The sequence below is a fragment of the Lathamus discolor genome, chromosome 8 (assembly GCF_037157495.1).
Source record: "Lathamus discolor isolate bLatDis1 chromosome 8, bLatDis1.hap1, whole genome shotgun sequence".
In the NCBI taxonomy this organism is placed as follows: domain Eukaryota; kingdom Metazoa; phylum Chordata; class Aves; order Psittaciformes; family Psittacidae; genus Lathamus; species Lathamus discolor.
Window position 1 is genome coordinate 7,728,829 of NC_088891.1, and position 17,681 is coordinate 7,746,509.

At 42.1% G+C, this 17,681-nt stretch overlaps 1 protein-coding gene across 3 annotated transcripts in view; it reads left to right on the forward strand.

Moving 5' to 3' along the window:
* The window catches only part of AGBL1 (AGBL carboxypeptidase 1), a 306,435-nt gene that overhangs the window by 47,624 nt on the left and 241,130 nt on the right, over positions 1 to 17,681 (forward strand). The gene's annotated exons all lie outside the window — the stretch shown is intronic.

The following is a 17,681-nucleotide window of genomic DNA, read 5'->3' on the forward strand; positions in this document are numbered from 1 at the left end:
AGCGAGAACCTTCTGCCACCACAGGCCCGGGGCAAGTAGGGTGGAATCGTGGCAGTGCTGCCTCATCCTCCTTCTGCAGACAGCTGTGACTAGGTCATCGTGATATTTTTGCAGTATGACAGTTCTTACTGATGTTAATCTGGGCCTGTTTTTAAGCCCAGCCCAAATATTTCAAATTGTTTCTTTCTGAAGACAGCAAGTCCGTTTTATATCTCCATCTTAACGCTGAACTTTAGCCTCCAAGTTGTCCGCTCCGACCACTTCCTCAGATGCCTTTGAAGGCAAACTTTGTAATGTGGAAAGCATCCACAGAAGGGCATAACACATTTCTGTGGCTTGCTCATTACAAACAGGAGGAAGAGTTTACTCCTGTGAGCTGTGCCCACACTATCACATTTGCTTAAGCAACACAAAACCTGCCGGTTTCAGGATATCTGAGCACCCTCCAAGATTCCTCTCTGGCCTCATGTTATAACTTCAAGATTTAGGGAACCTGGAGAGCTGCTTTATTTATGACAGGGGTGTCCAGGATGAGTCAGACCCAGAAGTGGGTTTGACTTCTGAGGCAACCCAAAATGGTGGATGGGTCCACGCCTGTGCTAAACTAAGTAAGCAATTTCCACTCAGTTCCCTGGTTTCCTTCCTATGGAAGTGTTGATTATGATTAGACTAGTGTTAGTTCTGCTTCTGCGATAGCCTCACAGATCAGGATCTATGTGTAATTGGACTTGGGCCTGAATCAGTTCTTCCTTAAGCAACAGGGCTGGCTGCATAAAGGCTTTTTATATAGATTTTGTGCAAAGCTGCTTTTTCCCTTCACTGTTTCTTCTGAGGGAAGTGGAAAACTTGGTATCTGTCATGCATTTCTAAGCTGGCTTTTTGCTAAGATTCATTTGGAGATGCAGCTAGTGCTGCTGAGGGTTGTTGTAATGTAGGCTGTTAAGTGGCCTAGAATACTCACTTCTAAGCAGCAAAGGAAAGAAACAGACTTCAGAAAAACACACTGCTTTTGATTTTTATGATTGTAGATTGTCAATGTGTAATATTTGGGGTTTTCTACCTTTTATCTGATGTACAAGAATAGTTCTGAACTCTTGTGTGGATCTTTTTGGTCCATTTGGGACACACACACACATGAGAGAATTTACACTTAAAATTCCTCTCAATAAAATTCTAGTTTTGTTGCTAATAAGCCATTTTATTTATTGCTGAAAAGATTGGATTTATTTTCCCTTTGAAAAGAGGTATCTTATACTTCAATTGTTGTTTGCAGGAAGTTCCTCATCACTAGGTCACTTTCCTAATTTCTTTTTTTGCCTAAAACATTTGTGCTCTTCTTAAAACTTCTTTAGATGAGTGTAAAAATGAAGGATAAAAGTTTTCCTGAAATCTAGCTCACAGAAGAAGGTGACTTGACTCTCACCTACACTTGGTTTAACGAGCAAGAACCATAAGTCAGCTGAAGCCTGGTAGCCACTCAGCTGGCCTGCCTAAGGCTTAAAGCTGCTTGTTTCATTTAGGACTAACTAGGAACAGCTGAGAAGGTCAACGGCTCAAGGGAGACAGTCTGTTTTACATCAGAAGAAGCACACAAACCTGCTTTGGGTTAAAAACATGTTTGCAACCTATTTAAAGGCATTAGTTTGTTACTATTCAGTGGTGAATGTGCTTGCTTGCAGTTCTTTTGGAAACTGCTCTCACTGGGGACAAGCAGCTTCAAGAGATGTTATTAACAAGAATATAGGCTCTGAGACCAGAAATCCAAACTGTAGGGTCGATTACAGCTCTTCTTTCCCAGCATTAGCAAATCACTGGGACAGCTATGGTCTGAAAATCTCTGTCATTTTCACAGTTCATCAGCAAATGGAGGTGGGTACATGTGAAAATGTCTTTCTGTCTTTTTGAGCTCCTCTTGTTGAAAATGTGTAGGGTGATTGGGGGGAAGCTTATGGATGGGTTTTCTGAGATGGGGAGAAAGACTAAAAAGTGTTTGTGTGCTTTGTCTGGTTTGGCATGTGCTCCTGGCCATAGGATGCTGGTGTAGCTCTTCCTAAGGTTGCTGTGGTTATCCTGAAATTGGAAGTGGGTTACTTTGGTGTTAGTTAGCTGGTCACAAAACAAAAACCCCAGACTGCTTCTTTATGGCTATCAGTACAGAACTTGAAAAAAACATTAGTCTGTAGCCAGCTTATGGAGGAATACTCCAATGTCCTCTCTCTGATCCTCCCTTTGTATTCGCTCTTGAGGCCTTCTCTCCATAGTTATGTGCCACCATGATTTGCCTTCCCACTGGGAAGGAACAGAAGGCAACTGCGGGGGCTGAGGTTATGCCTGTTCTTTGATCAGCTGCCAGGAATGCAGCATTGAAAATGCATCACTTCTCTGGTGGGTGCACCCGCATTCTCCTGTCCTGGGCAGCAGAAGGCCAAGGTCACTTTAAGAATCTGCCCTGGAGAGTGCACTATGAGAGCTATTTATTTAGCCAGCTAAGATGTGGAAACAAGATACATAGTTCTATTTATTTTTCCTGGTGGCAAAGCAATGGGTTATTTAGAAATAGTCTCCCATGCTCCAATTGACCTCCTCTGGGTGCATGCCAAGTAACTCTGATTCCCCCTGAGACTGTGACTCATGGACTTTATTGGTCTTAGATTAGGCATTTGAGGTCTTCAGGTTGCTGGTGCCATAACTGCATGGACCTAGTCAGTACTACCCATACCTGAAGTAAAAACCACATGAAAAAGTGTGAAACTTGCTGCTGTTTATAGAGAACTCTTGGGTTAAGCACTGTGAGATACAAGTAAGATGCAGACTCTAGACTGAGACAGAGACAGTTCTTCAGAGACAGTTTTTGATACCTTTTATAGGGGCAGTTTAAAATAAAACCAGATGATGTTCTGTTTTTCTCAGTTCTGTTTATGTCGGTAGCTTGGATATCTGATACGAGTGTATGTGTGGGATGCTCAAATCTTCACTCCATCAACACCTACTCTAATGCAATATCCCTGATGCCCCACACAATGCAATGGTCTCTGCTCTTTTCACCTTCCACCTCACTTATTCCCCGTATTTTCCATATCTTCTACCAATTCTCTTAATGTCCAGTGTCCTTTGCAACTTGTTAGTTTTCCCAAGTTCTGAGAGATATTTGGATGTGTTGTTGGCAGATGGATGTGGAATGCGTCAGTAGCAGAGGTTTGCTTTCTGGCCATGTAGGAGCTGGGGCTCTTCTGTATGGCTGTCTCCAGACGGCCAAGCATCATTCCAAGGTTGCTAGTATGTCACGCCAATGGCTTTGGAAGTTCTGTGTTGCCTGTGGCTATATGTTGTGAAGGCCTCTTCTAGGACTCCTCAAGGTGAAGACAGATTATCAAAGTTGGTGGAAATAAATTAAAACAGAATTTGTGATAATTTCATATTAGAAGACCTGTGTCTCAGAAAGTGGCAAATGAGGATGTGACTTGTGCCCAAGTTGTTCCCTCCATTGTGTTATATTTTTCTGTTGTGAAAAGGTTGATGGGCAGCCGTTTTCCTGCAGTTTTATTAAAAACAATTTGGAGAGTCTTTCAAAACATCTTTGTTTCTCAAAGCTTGTTGTGAGTGTATCTATTTACCGTTAACCAGCTCTGCTCAGTGTGGTTAAGTGTTCACATAAACCTCATACCAGAGATTGCAAGAAGAATGAGTATTTGTCAGATTTAAAATCTCTCTCTTTATAGCCACAAAACTTGGCTTTCTGCAGTGGGCTGTTCCAGGAAAGTTTGACTGCTTAATTAAAAGTGCAAAGTGGATAAAAATGGTCTGGGAATGGCGCCAAATTAATTTGCTAGAAAATGTGATATGCAGAAATTATCTTTCTTTGCTCATGTCCAGCGTTGCCTGCTTCTGACATCTGATCACAGTTCTTCTTCTGTTTCATGCTTATTGGATGGTTCCAGCTCCTCAAACACTTGCTGTTAATCTGCCTTTTACTAAGGGGAGTAAATCCTCTCATGTAACTATTTGATTTGAGGTGGATATCTGAACTTCTCATGTACTAAAGGAAGGAAGAAAGAAGCAAGTTCTCTTCACCTGTAACAAATGTTTGCCTCTAGAAATCTGAGGTGACTTGGAAGAGTTTAGTTCTTTCTGCTCAGTAGAAGATGAGTCTGGAGTAATGAAGTACCATGATGGGCATTAAGGTTGGGTCAGGTAGATGATTGCTGAGAGAGATGTGGAAAATACAGTCCTCTCCAACTAATGTCAGGGATCAAAACTCAAAAGGAAATAAGACCCCCCCCATGTATGTGTCCTTTTTCTTGGCGATGTGTGCTCAAGATGATTTGAGGTAGGGAGTGACTCAAGAATGTGAAACATGCAAGAATAATGGTGACGCTCTTGCTATGGTCAGGAAGTAGTTCCTGTATCGCGTACTTCTATCACTCCTATCTGAGGTGAGAGAAAGATTTTTACTGTTGTCTATGAAAGCACAGCTCATACGAGTGAAGTGAGGAATGTCAAGGTGAACAAGAGAGCATTGTTACACCTAAAAGCCCAAATCTGACAGTTCTGTATTTAATCAGACCTTGTATCACATTGACCAGGAGAATATTAAGGCCCTGGAAATGCTGAAGAGATGTCATAAGGCTGTATATGGCTCAAAAATAAGCTTTGGCTATATGAATATGTACATATTACTCTGCTTTTCTATGAAACCTATTTTGTTTGAACACAAGTGAGATTCTGTTTTCTCATCTTGGAACCGGTGCTTTTGATGCAAGATAAAATGTAAGTGTTAAGCTCATAGTGTTGAAAAGGGACCGAGCTGCCACATCAACAAATGCTTGTAAAAGTGATCTCCTGTGACCTTCACAACAACAGAAGAAATCAGAAAGGCAGTGGGCTCTGTCTGTATTATACAAAGAGAGAGGAGACGTATAGCAGGGATGACCTGAACACTAGAGTTATCTCTTCTGTGAAGAATGATGGAGAGACATATGGAAGAGATCCAATTGCAAATGTATACTAGACCCAGCGCAAGCAGTTAGTTTCCTCAGCCTTAATCCTGAATAACTTCTTACTGGTAGACCACTACATACATTTGTGCTGCAATTCCATCTCCTGGATTGTCCTCACTTTTCAGCTGCTCTCTGCTTAAATAGAAGAACATGTTGCATGGCCACTGCCAGCCAGTATTTTGAGAATGAGAAGAAACTCAATGCACCAACATGGTGATTAATTCCTCTGCAACAGGATATGAAAGCTGTTATGATTGCTTTTTTTTGAGGAATGCTCCACATACAGCTTTATGACTTTCTTCATTTGGCAATGGCTCCTGATAGGAGATCAAAAGCAAATCATCTTTAATTCCTCTTGTTAGTCTGTGTTTTGCCATTAATTGTGTTGAGCAGTTCAAATACTTAATTGGAAAGTAACTCATGATTCTATTGGAATGTGGTCAGAATTCATCAATGCTTAGTGCCTGCTTGTTCTCAAATTGCTATTTGGTTCACTTGATCCCTGTAGAAAACTCACAGGAGGGGCTGAAATATTTCTTTTGAGCTATGTCACAGCTAAATGACATGCTTCCCATCTGGCCTTGATATACATGGTATTTAGCCTAGAATTCCTGCTGAATAGAACTGGTAAATACCATTCTGAATGAGATGATGCCAGCAACAAGGGAAAGCATTGTCTTTAGAATTCTTGTTTATATCAAGTGCCTTTTCAACTTAACTGATCTCAAACAACATGGAGCAGAGATTGGTACATTGCTGAGATAAGTAAATAAACCCTAGTGTTCAACTTTAATGCAATGAGGCGTTATAATAGAAGAAATTATCTTGGAGCCAAAGGTGTCCCAGTTTTATTGAATTCCTTCTCCTCTATTCTTTTTATGGTCTGTATGGTTGCTCTCAAAGAATGAACTGTTCTAATATCAATAATAAGCTATAAAATCTCATTTCAAATTGATGGTATCTCTGTGCTGTTTTGCAGAGTAGATAGACTTGCATTGCAGAATTATACTTTACTGGCATTGTACCATTAATAGCAGCAGATGAGAGAAATTGAAAAATTAAGAAGTAGAAGCAAGGGAAAAAGAGATGCTTTCAGATGAGATTTGAAAATAGATGAAGAATTGATGAGCCACAGAGGAGTACCGTATACCAAGGTTGTTCCAGATGGCTGGACAAACATGATGCATGCAGAAACCTTGGTGCCATCTCTTGGTAGCTTTTGGTACGGCAAGATTAAGCACAGGTCACACCTACCTCTGGCATAGAAAACTGGCAAATGAACACTATCTAAAGAGAAATCTACTTCTAAGCTTTACTTGATGTATCATGGGAACGGAGTAACTGGTTTATAAATGCTTAGTGAGACTGTAATTTTGAAAGAGATGTTTTTTCTTGGGTTTAGCTTATGTTTTATGTCTATTTTAGGTAACAGTCTGAAAAAGCAGCACTGCTTTCAACTGAAGGCCTTTCTTTACTTGCCCATTACTACTTCCCCTTTGGTGAGCTAGTGGGTTATATTTGGAAAGATGGTATGAGGGCAAGTCGCTGCTGTTCTCAAGTTCTTGACTTTTCACACCCAGTGGCTATGGCAGATACAATTCATGGCTGACCTCACATGATAGGGTTGGGTATGTCTATACTGCAGGCAGCTCTGTGCTTGTTGGGTGAATCCACCCTAGCTTCAATTTACCTCATTCTGCTAACAACTGCGAAGGCTCGCACCAGGGCCTCCAGTGTGGGCTCCCCGAGGTTCTTAGGACATGCTATCCAGTCTGGGAGCATTATTCGCATTGCTGTATCTATCTCACTGTTGGTCTCTGTGTTAACTAGATAAAGCTTATACTTGGGTGCCTCACTGCATTGCAATCTGATTGCTGCTCTGACGCTATTTGAGGTGTATAGCTAGGGAAACAACTATCACTCCCATCCACATGGGAGGTAGGACAGGTAGGACTTGATTTAATACCATAGCTGCACTTCAGAGTGTTGCCCAGAGTTAAACAAATTGCTAATATTAATGATTCCTTGTAGCTGAGGATGATAGGAGGATAGGTCAAGACTGGTGTGTTCTGGTTATGCTAAGACTTTTGTAAGTAGCACAAAAAGAACAGAGAGGAATAAATAAAAAATAAAATAGAGAACAGAGCCAGAAGGATTACAGAATATTTTGTGATCTGGGGAAAAAATAAGGGTTTGGGATGACTTCCGCAAACTGATGAGCTGTCTGTGAGAGGAGTAGGCAAGCTGCTCCTGATCTGGAGGTACGGCAAGGAGAGTTTCACCAGTGGTGGCAGGGCTGTAAGAGTGAAGAAGACAAAAGATCTAACTGTAGAAGACACAAGATCTCTCATATCTGAATTGCTAAACTGAGACTTGGTGTGTTAGTGTGGGCAACTCACCCAAGATCTGATTTTTCATATGCTCACTGCATACACTTAAACCCACATCTTTCTAATGCATTCCTAAGGGTATTGAGGGTATAGTCAGCTGTCTGAGGCAGTTGTTGAAGGCAAAGATGGGATGGAGAGATGAAGGGAATGAGAGGGGAGAGATGAAGGGAATGAGAGCAGAGAGAAAAGCAATAGTGAATTTGTGAAAGGTTATGGTCAGGCAGGATGCCGTTGAAGTGTGGTGAATGTGGAGCTGGCAGAGCAAGGAGAGGGTTGAGTAATGTGGTTGTGTGACCTTATAAGCATGTTTGAAGTGGATGTAAAGTGCCAAAGCTTTCAGAAAGCATCAGCCAGACAGCCCTGGGGGACTGGGACTGGAAGGAAGTGATTTCTAAGCAAGGCCTATCTGAATTTGCTCATAAAGGTGATGAACAAGTGCCTATCCTTCCTGTTTGCCCATGTCCATTTTTCCTGTGTCAAGGAGACAAAGAAAGAATCCCCCCTTCAGAAATCATTAGTTGGGTAATGACGTGAATCTCTGATAGAGGCCGGAGAGGGAGCAGATAAAGCTGAGGGCACTCATTCGTGTGTCAGCACATATGAAACCTCAGGAGCCTCCTCTCCTCTGCCTTTCACTTGATTCATTGCAATTTCTCCTCCCACCCAGAAGGAGGTTGAAAGCAGCTGTGAAATCCTCCCTACAGAAGCTTTCAGTCTGAAGGTAGAAAAGGGAAATTTGATTGAAACAGCAATGAAGTTTTGGTGCAGAGTTTCTAGAGCAGCAACTTGGCCTGATGCTGCCCCACAAGAAAAACAGCCCTAAAAGAATTTCCTGGGGTTTCTCTGGCTTTATTCCAGCTCCATCGATGCTGGCAATGCTGACAGGTAAAGTGTGTAAGCCAGTCTCTAGAACTATCAGTGGCTTTAAAGCATAACAGTGATTAGACCTGCCCTGAGCAGAGTTATAGGATGGTGCCAAAGCCCTTAGCAACAGCCTTTCCACACTGCCCTGACAGCACTGTTGAAGCCACACCAGCTGTAGCAGCAGTAGGATAGCTGATTTTAGCAATACAGAAGCAACTTGTTTCCAGGAGGGAGAGGGCTCCAAAGTCTTTCACGGTCTCTTCCAGACTCTTATGGAGTAGTTATTACACAGTGATTATAGAAAATAAAAGAGAAATAGTAAGTACTAAAGTATTTACCCAGTGCAGGTGAAATGAGTTTTAGCTGGGGACAGCAAGTTCTGCAACAGCGGTGCTACAGATGCAGCACAGATCTCTGGCTTTGCTAACACTGGCAGGACTCTTCTTGGTCTCTTTATCTGCAGGGCAACACTTGGAATGGCAGCAATGCCAGCAAAATCTGTAAATAAACCAGAGTTGAGCTGCTCTGGGATGTGTTTAGAGACAGGGTTTGGAACACGGAGGGGAGAACCTGAAAACTTGAGGAAGTGGCTGGTGAGGAAGAACAGGGCTGCCGACTCCTAATATGGCTGCAGCTCTGGAATTGGGAATGGAAAACTTCCCCTGAAGTGTAAGCCTTGGAAAGGTCATGGCTCTGAGACCAAGCTTTCACTGTCAGGCAAGAGCAAAGAGAAAATCATCCCATATCTCTGACGCACCTACTCCGTTTCCTTCCTCTCCTGTGTTAAACAGAGTTAGTTTGGGCTTTCTGTGGGCCTTAGGGTATACATTGCAATGGTATAACAGCTCTCGCTGCCCGAAAGCTTCATTTCCCTCTTATTTTTCCATTGTTGTTGAAAGTCTCGCTCACATATTTGTATTGTTCCAGCTTTCACCACCTTCCAGATTTCTCTGTACAGAAAAAGCAAGGGAACATGAAAGAACCATCCTGATAATGCTCAGGATTTTTACAGTGCTTTTTAATTATTTACCTCCATTGCTTCAAGTTCTACCAGCCTTGATATGCTTTGATATGGTCTGTTTTCAGATCCCGGAGTTTGGCTTGGTTATATCAGATGGAAGCTTTCCAGTGAAAGGAGAGAGGAGAAAAATATACGAACTTTTATTACTTGGGCTTCTGCAAATCACTGCTTCAAAAACCCCTGCAGTTTTGTCAGTGTGACATTGCAGCTTTCAGACAGCAAATATCAGGATAATGTAACCTACTATTTGCTGCATTTTGGGTTGTTACTGACTCTTTCTTCCTTGTAAATCCTCTAGCTAAATGTTGTGAAGAATCAGCACCAAGGTGTCACCAGATTATTGCATAATAAGGAATTATACATTTGTAACTGTACTCAGTAGCCTGCGGTTGGCTGGATTGGCCACACCAGCCAGTTGCTGGCTTTCAACCAGCCTTGCAAGCTCCATGATGGTGTAGTGGCCTATGTTGCATTCCAGGCTGGTGTATATTGCCTGCTCTCAAATATCCTTGCTTGTAGATGTGGGGATGAGGCTGTGCCTTGGCTGCCCCTGGTAGTAGAGCCTTCCTGCTCACCCTTCCAAAGTCTTAATGCATCCCGTATGTTTAATGTCATGCACCAGCTGGGCAAAGCGCTATATGGAAAGCAACATGGGTAATCTAGCAGAGAATACTATTTCTGACTCTTGGGCATGCTACTAAACATCTCTTTCTCGGGACTTCTATTTATGCCATTTCCATTGCCATCTTACATTGACCATTTCTTTGAAATGCTCAGTACCTTGAGTTGCTGTGGTTGCAGAGAGCCTGAATTCTGACCTGCAACCTGTAGGTTGCCTTCTCTGCAGTAAGATGTTCCCATTTTGTCCTGCCTGAGCTGCAGAGATGAGGACAGGACAAGGACAGATCCACAGCAGCTGCTGGGGTTTTGGTGCATCTGCTGCTCTTTGAGGCTGTGGCCTTTTGTGATGGCGCAGAAGATGCTGCAAATGAGGAGGCATCCATCCTATTTAGTTTGAACCTGATCACATGTCCTTAGATGACTCTTCTGCCTTTCCTATCACAGCATGGAGATCTTGTATCCAAAAAGCTGCTGCAGGGCAGTGTGAAAGCTGTTAACTTCCCACACCTTGGCTCTTCTATATGCAAAGACATGTACCTGTGTATATGCTACTCAATACAGCAGTATCCCTGTTTCCCCCTCCCACCTATCAAGCAAGACGGAAACCACAGAATGGCAGAGGGAGGCAAATAGCAGGATGGCTTTTTTCCTGCTAAACCTTTATTGAAAATCCCAGGCAAGTTAATATGCTTTTCTCCCTGCTCTGCAATTGCAACATCTATTTTCCCAAAGACTTCATGATTACTGTACTTGCCTGTGGCAAAACTAGTCAGTACTATATGTTTCTGCATCATTCTACATGTGTTTTGCAGTCCTCTGTTTCAACAACACGTAGTGGGTAAAGCTGGCATTTCTTTTGCATACAAGACAGACTTTAAATGTTTCTTATAAATTGGATATTGGTATTGACTGGAGGGACCTGGGGCAGTGAGGCCTGAGTTTTCTGAATGAATGCCGGGGTTTTCAGAGATATTTAGATATGTGAACATGAAAGGGAATGTAACAGTAACAGAAAGCCTCTCGGCGGGTTAAAGGCCTCACTCATACAGTTAAAAGGTAATTCTGACCTTAGTATACAAAGGGGCTTTGAAAAACCCTACTGAGTGCTGGCTGTGTGTTTAGACATGAAAATGACTTAAATTCAGGTCAAGATGCCTAACATGGATCTGTAAGAGAATGTTACTTTGTGTTTCTCAAGCATGTTTATGTGTTGTTCTCAATTTGAGAATCATGTAATAGTACCAGTTAACCTCAGTATTGTGTGTACAAGTGGCTTACAAAGGAATATCCCAGTATTTCCAAGCATCTTCATATTCAGCAGCATCAGTTAGGACCAAAAAATTGTAAAGTGCCCAATTCACAGTGAGTTTGGTGCTGAAGGGTTATGTATGTGAGGGAACAGTCATTGGAAGAGATGAAAAGTCGGGGTAGCAGGAAAACAGGAGAAACTTATTGACAACTTCTGCATAGTTTCTTCTATATATTTTGCTGAAATTCCACTTGCATGTGAGCTCTTCAGGATGTTCTAACTTCGCTCACAATCCTTTGGGATTTAGGTAAGGGTGATATATAGAAACTGCCTAACCAATATGCTTAACAAGGGAAACGATGCTTACCTACTTGGGAAGCATGTGGAGACTGATAAATGGAAGGTCTTGCATGCAGGAAGATTAGTTAGCAACAATATCTTTTTCCACTTGCTCCTTACTGCAAATGCGGTTGTACCACTGTGCTGTCAGCTGCAACTGATGTGTAAATAGCTACTCACACATTCAAACTCTAGCTTTACTACAGGCAGAACTGAGTAAGGCTATAGGGTTGTGTTATGACACTATTGCCAGCTCACCACCACCCAAGCTGCATCTCGTAATGCAGCGCACGGAGAATGATTCCAGTGTTGAAATGCTTCTTGCTTGGGTGTATTCAAAGAAACCCTGCAAGTCAGCTTTCATCCCTAAAGGTTCTAAGCTTTAAATTTCCTTTGGGTGGACTTTATGGATGTGCTTTATCTGAATAGGACTGGAGGGGAAAGTGAAGTGCCATATAAACTCAAACTGATGAATCTATTGCTAGAGCCCTGTAGTATGGAAACAGTACCATTAGATTAAAAAGAACAAACACTGTTTTTCATCTTGTGTTCAATATCGGTCATTCCTTTTTTTTATTCTGAAACATCTGACTTTTGCTTAAAGAAAAGGCTGCCACACAAATCAGCCTTATTTCTTGGTACAGATCACAGAAGATGGTGCTTTCTCAGCCCTTCAGCTTCATATTTCTTGTTGCTTTCAAGTCTCTTAAATTGTTCATATTTTTAAAAAGATTTTCCCTGAAAGATGGGTTTTTTCAGTTAAAAAGACCAAAACAAACCTCAACCCTAAGCAATAAAACTGCGGGAATGATTGAAATGAAAACTCACATTTCCCATCCGTTGCAGCAGCCTAGTTACATGCAGTAAAGTTTGCTGCTTCAAACAGTGCTGTCTTACAGCTCAAGAGCGCCTTACAGCTCAAGAGCGCCTTTCATTACGAAGTGCTTTTTAAAGACGTTCTATCCTGAGGTGACTGCTGCCTTGTACTAACCAGTAGTCAGGGAGAACTACAGCTCTTAGTCTTGATTACTTTGAAACCAGCCTCTCTTCTGTGCTATCAAATAGCTCCGGGCACAAGCAGTGACATGGCAATACAAGCTGCCCTTGGATATCACTGCCAGCAACTGAGAGTATCCATAAAATCAAAATCTTGCAGTTGTTTGCTGGCAATATAATGTGAGGGCAGGCTCATTTTCTGGCATCATAAAGTCCTGGGTACCCCTAACCTCTACCTTCTTTATAGTTCAGCATCAAGCTCCCCCATGTCAAAGCACCGAAGTAGCAATTTCTCTTGACAAGGACGTAAGTCACAGTTGTCCTGCTGAGATTCGAGCCTAGGGTTCCTGGGTATGTCCCCAAGCATGCTGCTCCATGCAGTCTGCAGGGTTTCACCAGGTATGTGGGTTGCATTCCTCTCCCTGCCCTTAGTCTGCATGTACAAAGTATTCAGAAAAGTTTGCAATTCAGAAGCAGAATGGGGCTGGGTCTCTCTCTGTGCACTGAGCACCTACCTTGCCATGATCATAATGTGCACGTCAGTCCTTGGGCTCTCCAGAGCAAAAGCTGTCAGGTATGGTGAACTGATAAGCTAATTGACAACTGAAGAGTGAGCCAACAGGCCACTGGGCTCCTTCTCACACATAGCTGTATTGGCATTGGAAGAGTCATCTGGGGAAAGGAGAGGGATTTAACCCCACTTACTGACATGTTTTCATTGTGTACGAGACATTTTATAGGGCTGTACTGGTACTTGTTAGAAGATGTGGCCTCTGAGTATCCTCATCAGTCCTCTTAATCAATCAAGGGTAGCATCAAGCCCCTCTCTCAGTCCCCTACATGTGTCTCTTGGGTGAGAGAGCTGGATTCTCACAATGTCAGAATGAAACTGCCTGGGTGATGGATCTGTTAAGAATCCTGTCTGCTTGCGATCCTTCCAGCCCTTTCATGTTGACGTGAATGACAATCTGTCACAGTCTGCCTTAGCCATATTGGTGACATCTGACCCTGGAGAGGGAGTTGACAAGGCATGGGAATTCTTCTGAGGTACAGCTTCTGCCTGGGGAAGCAGTGCCAGCTCTGCACCATGCTGTAGGAAATGCCTGGGCACTTTTTTGGGTTGGATTTAAGTGTATTTAATGTACCTTGTTCTTTGCTACTACTTTGAAGCTAATTTAATTTAGAGCTATAAAGAATAGGTTGATTTTTGGTTGTTTTTGGTTTTTTTGGGTTTTTTTTTAAGATACAGCTGTCTCTCCTGTAGTTCTTGCACACAGGAGAGAGCAGGATACTTGTTAGGATGCCTGGAGGATAACCCTGGACTGACTCTTCTTTCTGGGAGGCAGAGATAAAAGAGGCTGGAAAGCTATACCTTTTCCACTGATTTTTAATCTAATAGGCTCCGTGGAGATGTTTGGATGATGCTACAGTTCAGACATTGAGCTGAACCTGTGAATTGAGATATGCTTATTGTATTAGACATCAGAACAAGAGAGGACCTAGCACTGGGGTTTCCTCGTCACAACTATAACTTCTCTACAAGGAGCAGTGTGCCTTTGGTGAGCTGAAGTCAATGTGTTCTCCAAAAATGCAACACAGAAGAAAACTTGCTCCTGGATATGTTGTAGGGTTAAAAAGCAATTTAGTCAAATTAGTCAATTAGCATTGACTTTGGCACCTGTGCCCACGTTTTTCCTCACAACTCTCCTCTTAGAGTTAATAGCCATATAAATCTTTAAAGATGGAGAGGAAATACTGTTGAGTATGCATTCAATTTCTGTACCTTTTTGTTTGCTCACTTGTTTTATTCAGCAAAACGAACTGCATCACAAAGAATAAGTTTCCTAGCAGATGTGTATTTGTATCAAGGTCAATGTGTGCTTTTCCAGGAAAAAAAGAGCTGGTCACTGGGACAGAAGGAACCATTAGAAAAGGAGTGTGAGATTTTTATTCCCTTTCCTTCAGTGTTACACCCAAAGCACATCTGTGCACAACAGCTGGATCTCCGAACTCCACCTGTTGGCAGTGTGTGAGACATTGCACTGTGAGCAGGCTTTGCCTTTAGCTTAGGTTATAATGCCTAGCTAACAAGCTGGAATTAAAGTGGACATGATGATTGGTGGTTTTGCGTAAGTCCTAGACCAAAAGTGCCATGAAAATGCCAGCGGCATAAGCAGCTTCTTCCCACCTGTATTTCTAGGACCTTTTAAGCCTTTAAAACAAAACAAATCACTGTGCAAGTGCCTGCAGATCTGTATTTCTGGGCCACAAGGGAAATGACTATTCAAGGCATCTGTCTCAGATGAGATCTACCTTCTGGTAGAATTTATAAAGCACCTATTGCTGTGGTGCCTACATGTTGTTTCTAAATGTCTCTCAGTTGTCAAATGTGAAACTGTCTTTTAAGTGAGTTGCTCAGTGACTGTATAAACTCCAGTAGCTAAGTACAAGTCCCAGTGGCTGGAGGCAAAATGCAGCCAGACTATATGTACACTCAAGGACACTTAATTCCTCTCAGAGACAGGGGCTATGGAAGTTTAGGGGCTTTAAGCCTGTAAGCTGTAATACCTCAAGCCCTCAGTCAGGGTTCCCATTGTGAAGATGCTGTACAAATATTTATTGCATGGTCTCTGCCTCATGCTGCCTGTGATATAAATAAATGTGACAGCAACAAGTGAGTATACTGTGAAATAGCAGGGCGAAGGGTAAAAGGAGAGAGCATGCAGGTTGCCAGGCAGGGACAGAGCCCTTCCTTACATTTCTGTAAAAAATAGTGCTTTACGTCTTTATTATCCAAGTGTGATTGCCTTTAGGAATTAGATCAGGAATCAAGTTGAAGAGGTGTTTAATGAAGCACCAAATCATTAACTTTCATTCAATAATTTGAAGAGGTTTCATGTTTAAGCATGTAAAAGATACAATCTCACAGGAGAAGGAAGGCTGGTTAAATTACTTGTGAACTGATTTGCAGAACCCTGTTGCATCATTTCTTTGTTCAGTCTTTGCCTTCTCTGCAGTTCCCTGTCCACAGTTCCAGGCTGGTCCTGAACAGGTAGGCACCAATGCCAATGTGTCCTATGAGGCTTAAAATCCATAATCCTTTCATGTAGCCCGCCATGCATCTTTCCTATAGTGAGTTTTTTATTTTCAGGAGTCTTTCTATTTAATACTGGGGTGGAACAAATAAATATGAGACAGAGGCACAGCATTGTCCCTCCTACTGCCCAGCACTACAACCTGTGAGTTGAGATCAGAGCAGAGAAGAAAACCTAAGAGATCTTGGCTTTGCCTCCTCTGTCTGAGGTGATTTCCAGTAATGGTGTCCTGGAAGCTCAGATCTGAAAGGGTGATCCAGGCATAAGGCTTCTTTGTCTGGGATTTCTAGCAGCCCAGACAAGGAGTTCTGGTGGCTAATCCAATTGTGCTTTGGCTTGGGAAGTGGAGTTTTTCCTATGTTGCTCCTGTTTCCTAAGCACAGGATCTGGAAGTTTCATTTGTCTGTCTGCCTGCTAGTTGTACTGCTGCCCAGATATCCAAGCTGCTGACTTGGAAACACTTCAAAGATTTCCATTCTTCAGAGTGGCTGTCTCGACTACTACTACAGGGAGGTTTTAATGTTTTGAGATTATGGAGCAGCATTTATTAGAATGCCTTTTAAGATGGGGCAACTTTATTTATATATCCTTTTTTTTTTTAATATAGAAGTAAATCTCCTTTGAGATACGCTGGGTTTGACAAAACAGCTAAGGTTTTACTAATGTATTTCCACAAAGAACAAAAAAGCAGAGGAAGGCATCTGGACAGATTTGGCAGCGTTTTTAATTATTTCTTTTTTCTCCCCATTCCTTTTTGAGACAAATGCAGAGTTCTACACTGGGCACGCTATCAAATTCTCTGGTCGAGCATATGGCTCATCAAGTTATCTTTCTTGTGCTCTTAAACTTTTCCTCCCATTCCCATCTTCCCTCTCTCCCATCCGTGCTCTCATGCACAATTTATCTCCTTTCTCTCTGTCTTCCTGTCCCAAGCTTAATCATGTTATATCTTCTGATAGCAGAAAGGATGCTGTTTTTTTGCATGTGGTATTGAGAGGTGCTGATATCACAAACACCACTTGCTTGGCCTGCTGTAAGCTTGCTCCTGGTTTTGGTGAAAGTCTGTTGTGCATTCTTTTCTACAACTTATTTGTTTTCCACAGGACTTCCTGTATGTTTGAATTTGGTCAGCATCAAAGATAAATAATATTCTGGGGATACTTGCTGACAGCTGACTTAAAGTGTAAATTACAATGCTGATTTAAAGTCCAAACTTAGAACCAATGCAGGTAGATAACTCTTTACACGATTTAGGTGTTAACTGCTTATCCACGGTAATTATGCATGCTAAAATTAGCATAAGTTCAAAAGGGCACAGAAAACTATATGGACACAAAATCAGCTGAGAGCTTAGAAGCCTCCCCAAGGCACCATTGCTAGCTCATGAAATCTCTGGACTGCAGGTTGCTGGAGTCTGTTCTGCAAGTTCTAGCACTGTTTTTGCTGTAGTCTTACGTGCTTCCTTTGGACTATTTGGCTTTTCAACTTAAGCTGGTGCAGCTCGTCTTTTCTGGTCTGGTTAATTAACCTTGTACTTGGAATTCCTGTTTCTCATTTCACTTCTATTTTATCTATGATTAAAATTTAGGGATATAAGACTACAGTCATTCATGGGTTGCTTTTTTTAGACACTTTCCTCATTGGCAACTGAGCCCAACAGTCCCATTATAAGCAATTCAGGCTCCCTTTCCAAAGTTATTAGGTTGTTCATCCCACTGCTGCCAAAAGGATGTTTCATAGCTTCATTTTCCAGTGTTTAAAACCCATCCTCTAATTTCTAGTTGAATTGTATTCATGGCCATTTTATATCCATTTGTTCTTGTGCCAGCTTTGTTCTTTAGCTTAAGTAGTTCTCTGCCTTCCTCAGTGTTTACTTCTCCCTCACACAGTGTGTCTATGGAGAGCAATCAAGTCACCTCTTAACCATCATTTTGCTAAGGTGACAAAATTGTGGTCTTTAAGACTCCTCTTGAGGTAAATCTCCTCTAACACAATGATTTCCTTAGCACTCTTCTGCACGGTTCCTCCTGAACACTGCTCACAGCTATTCAGGTGAAGCCTTGTATGAAATTCATGCTTTCCTCTCTCCACTGGCTGTGGCTTTCCTGA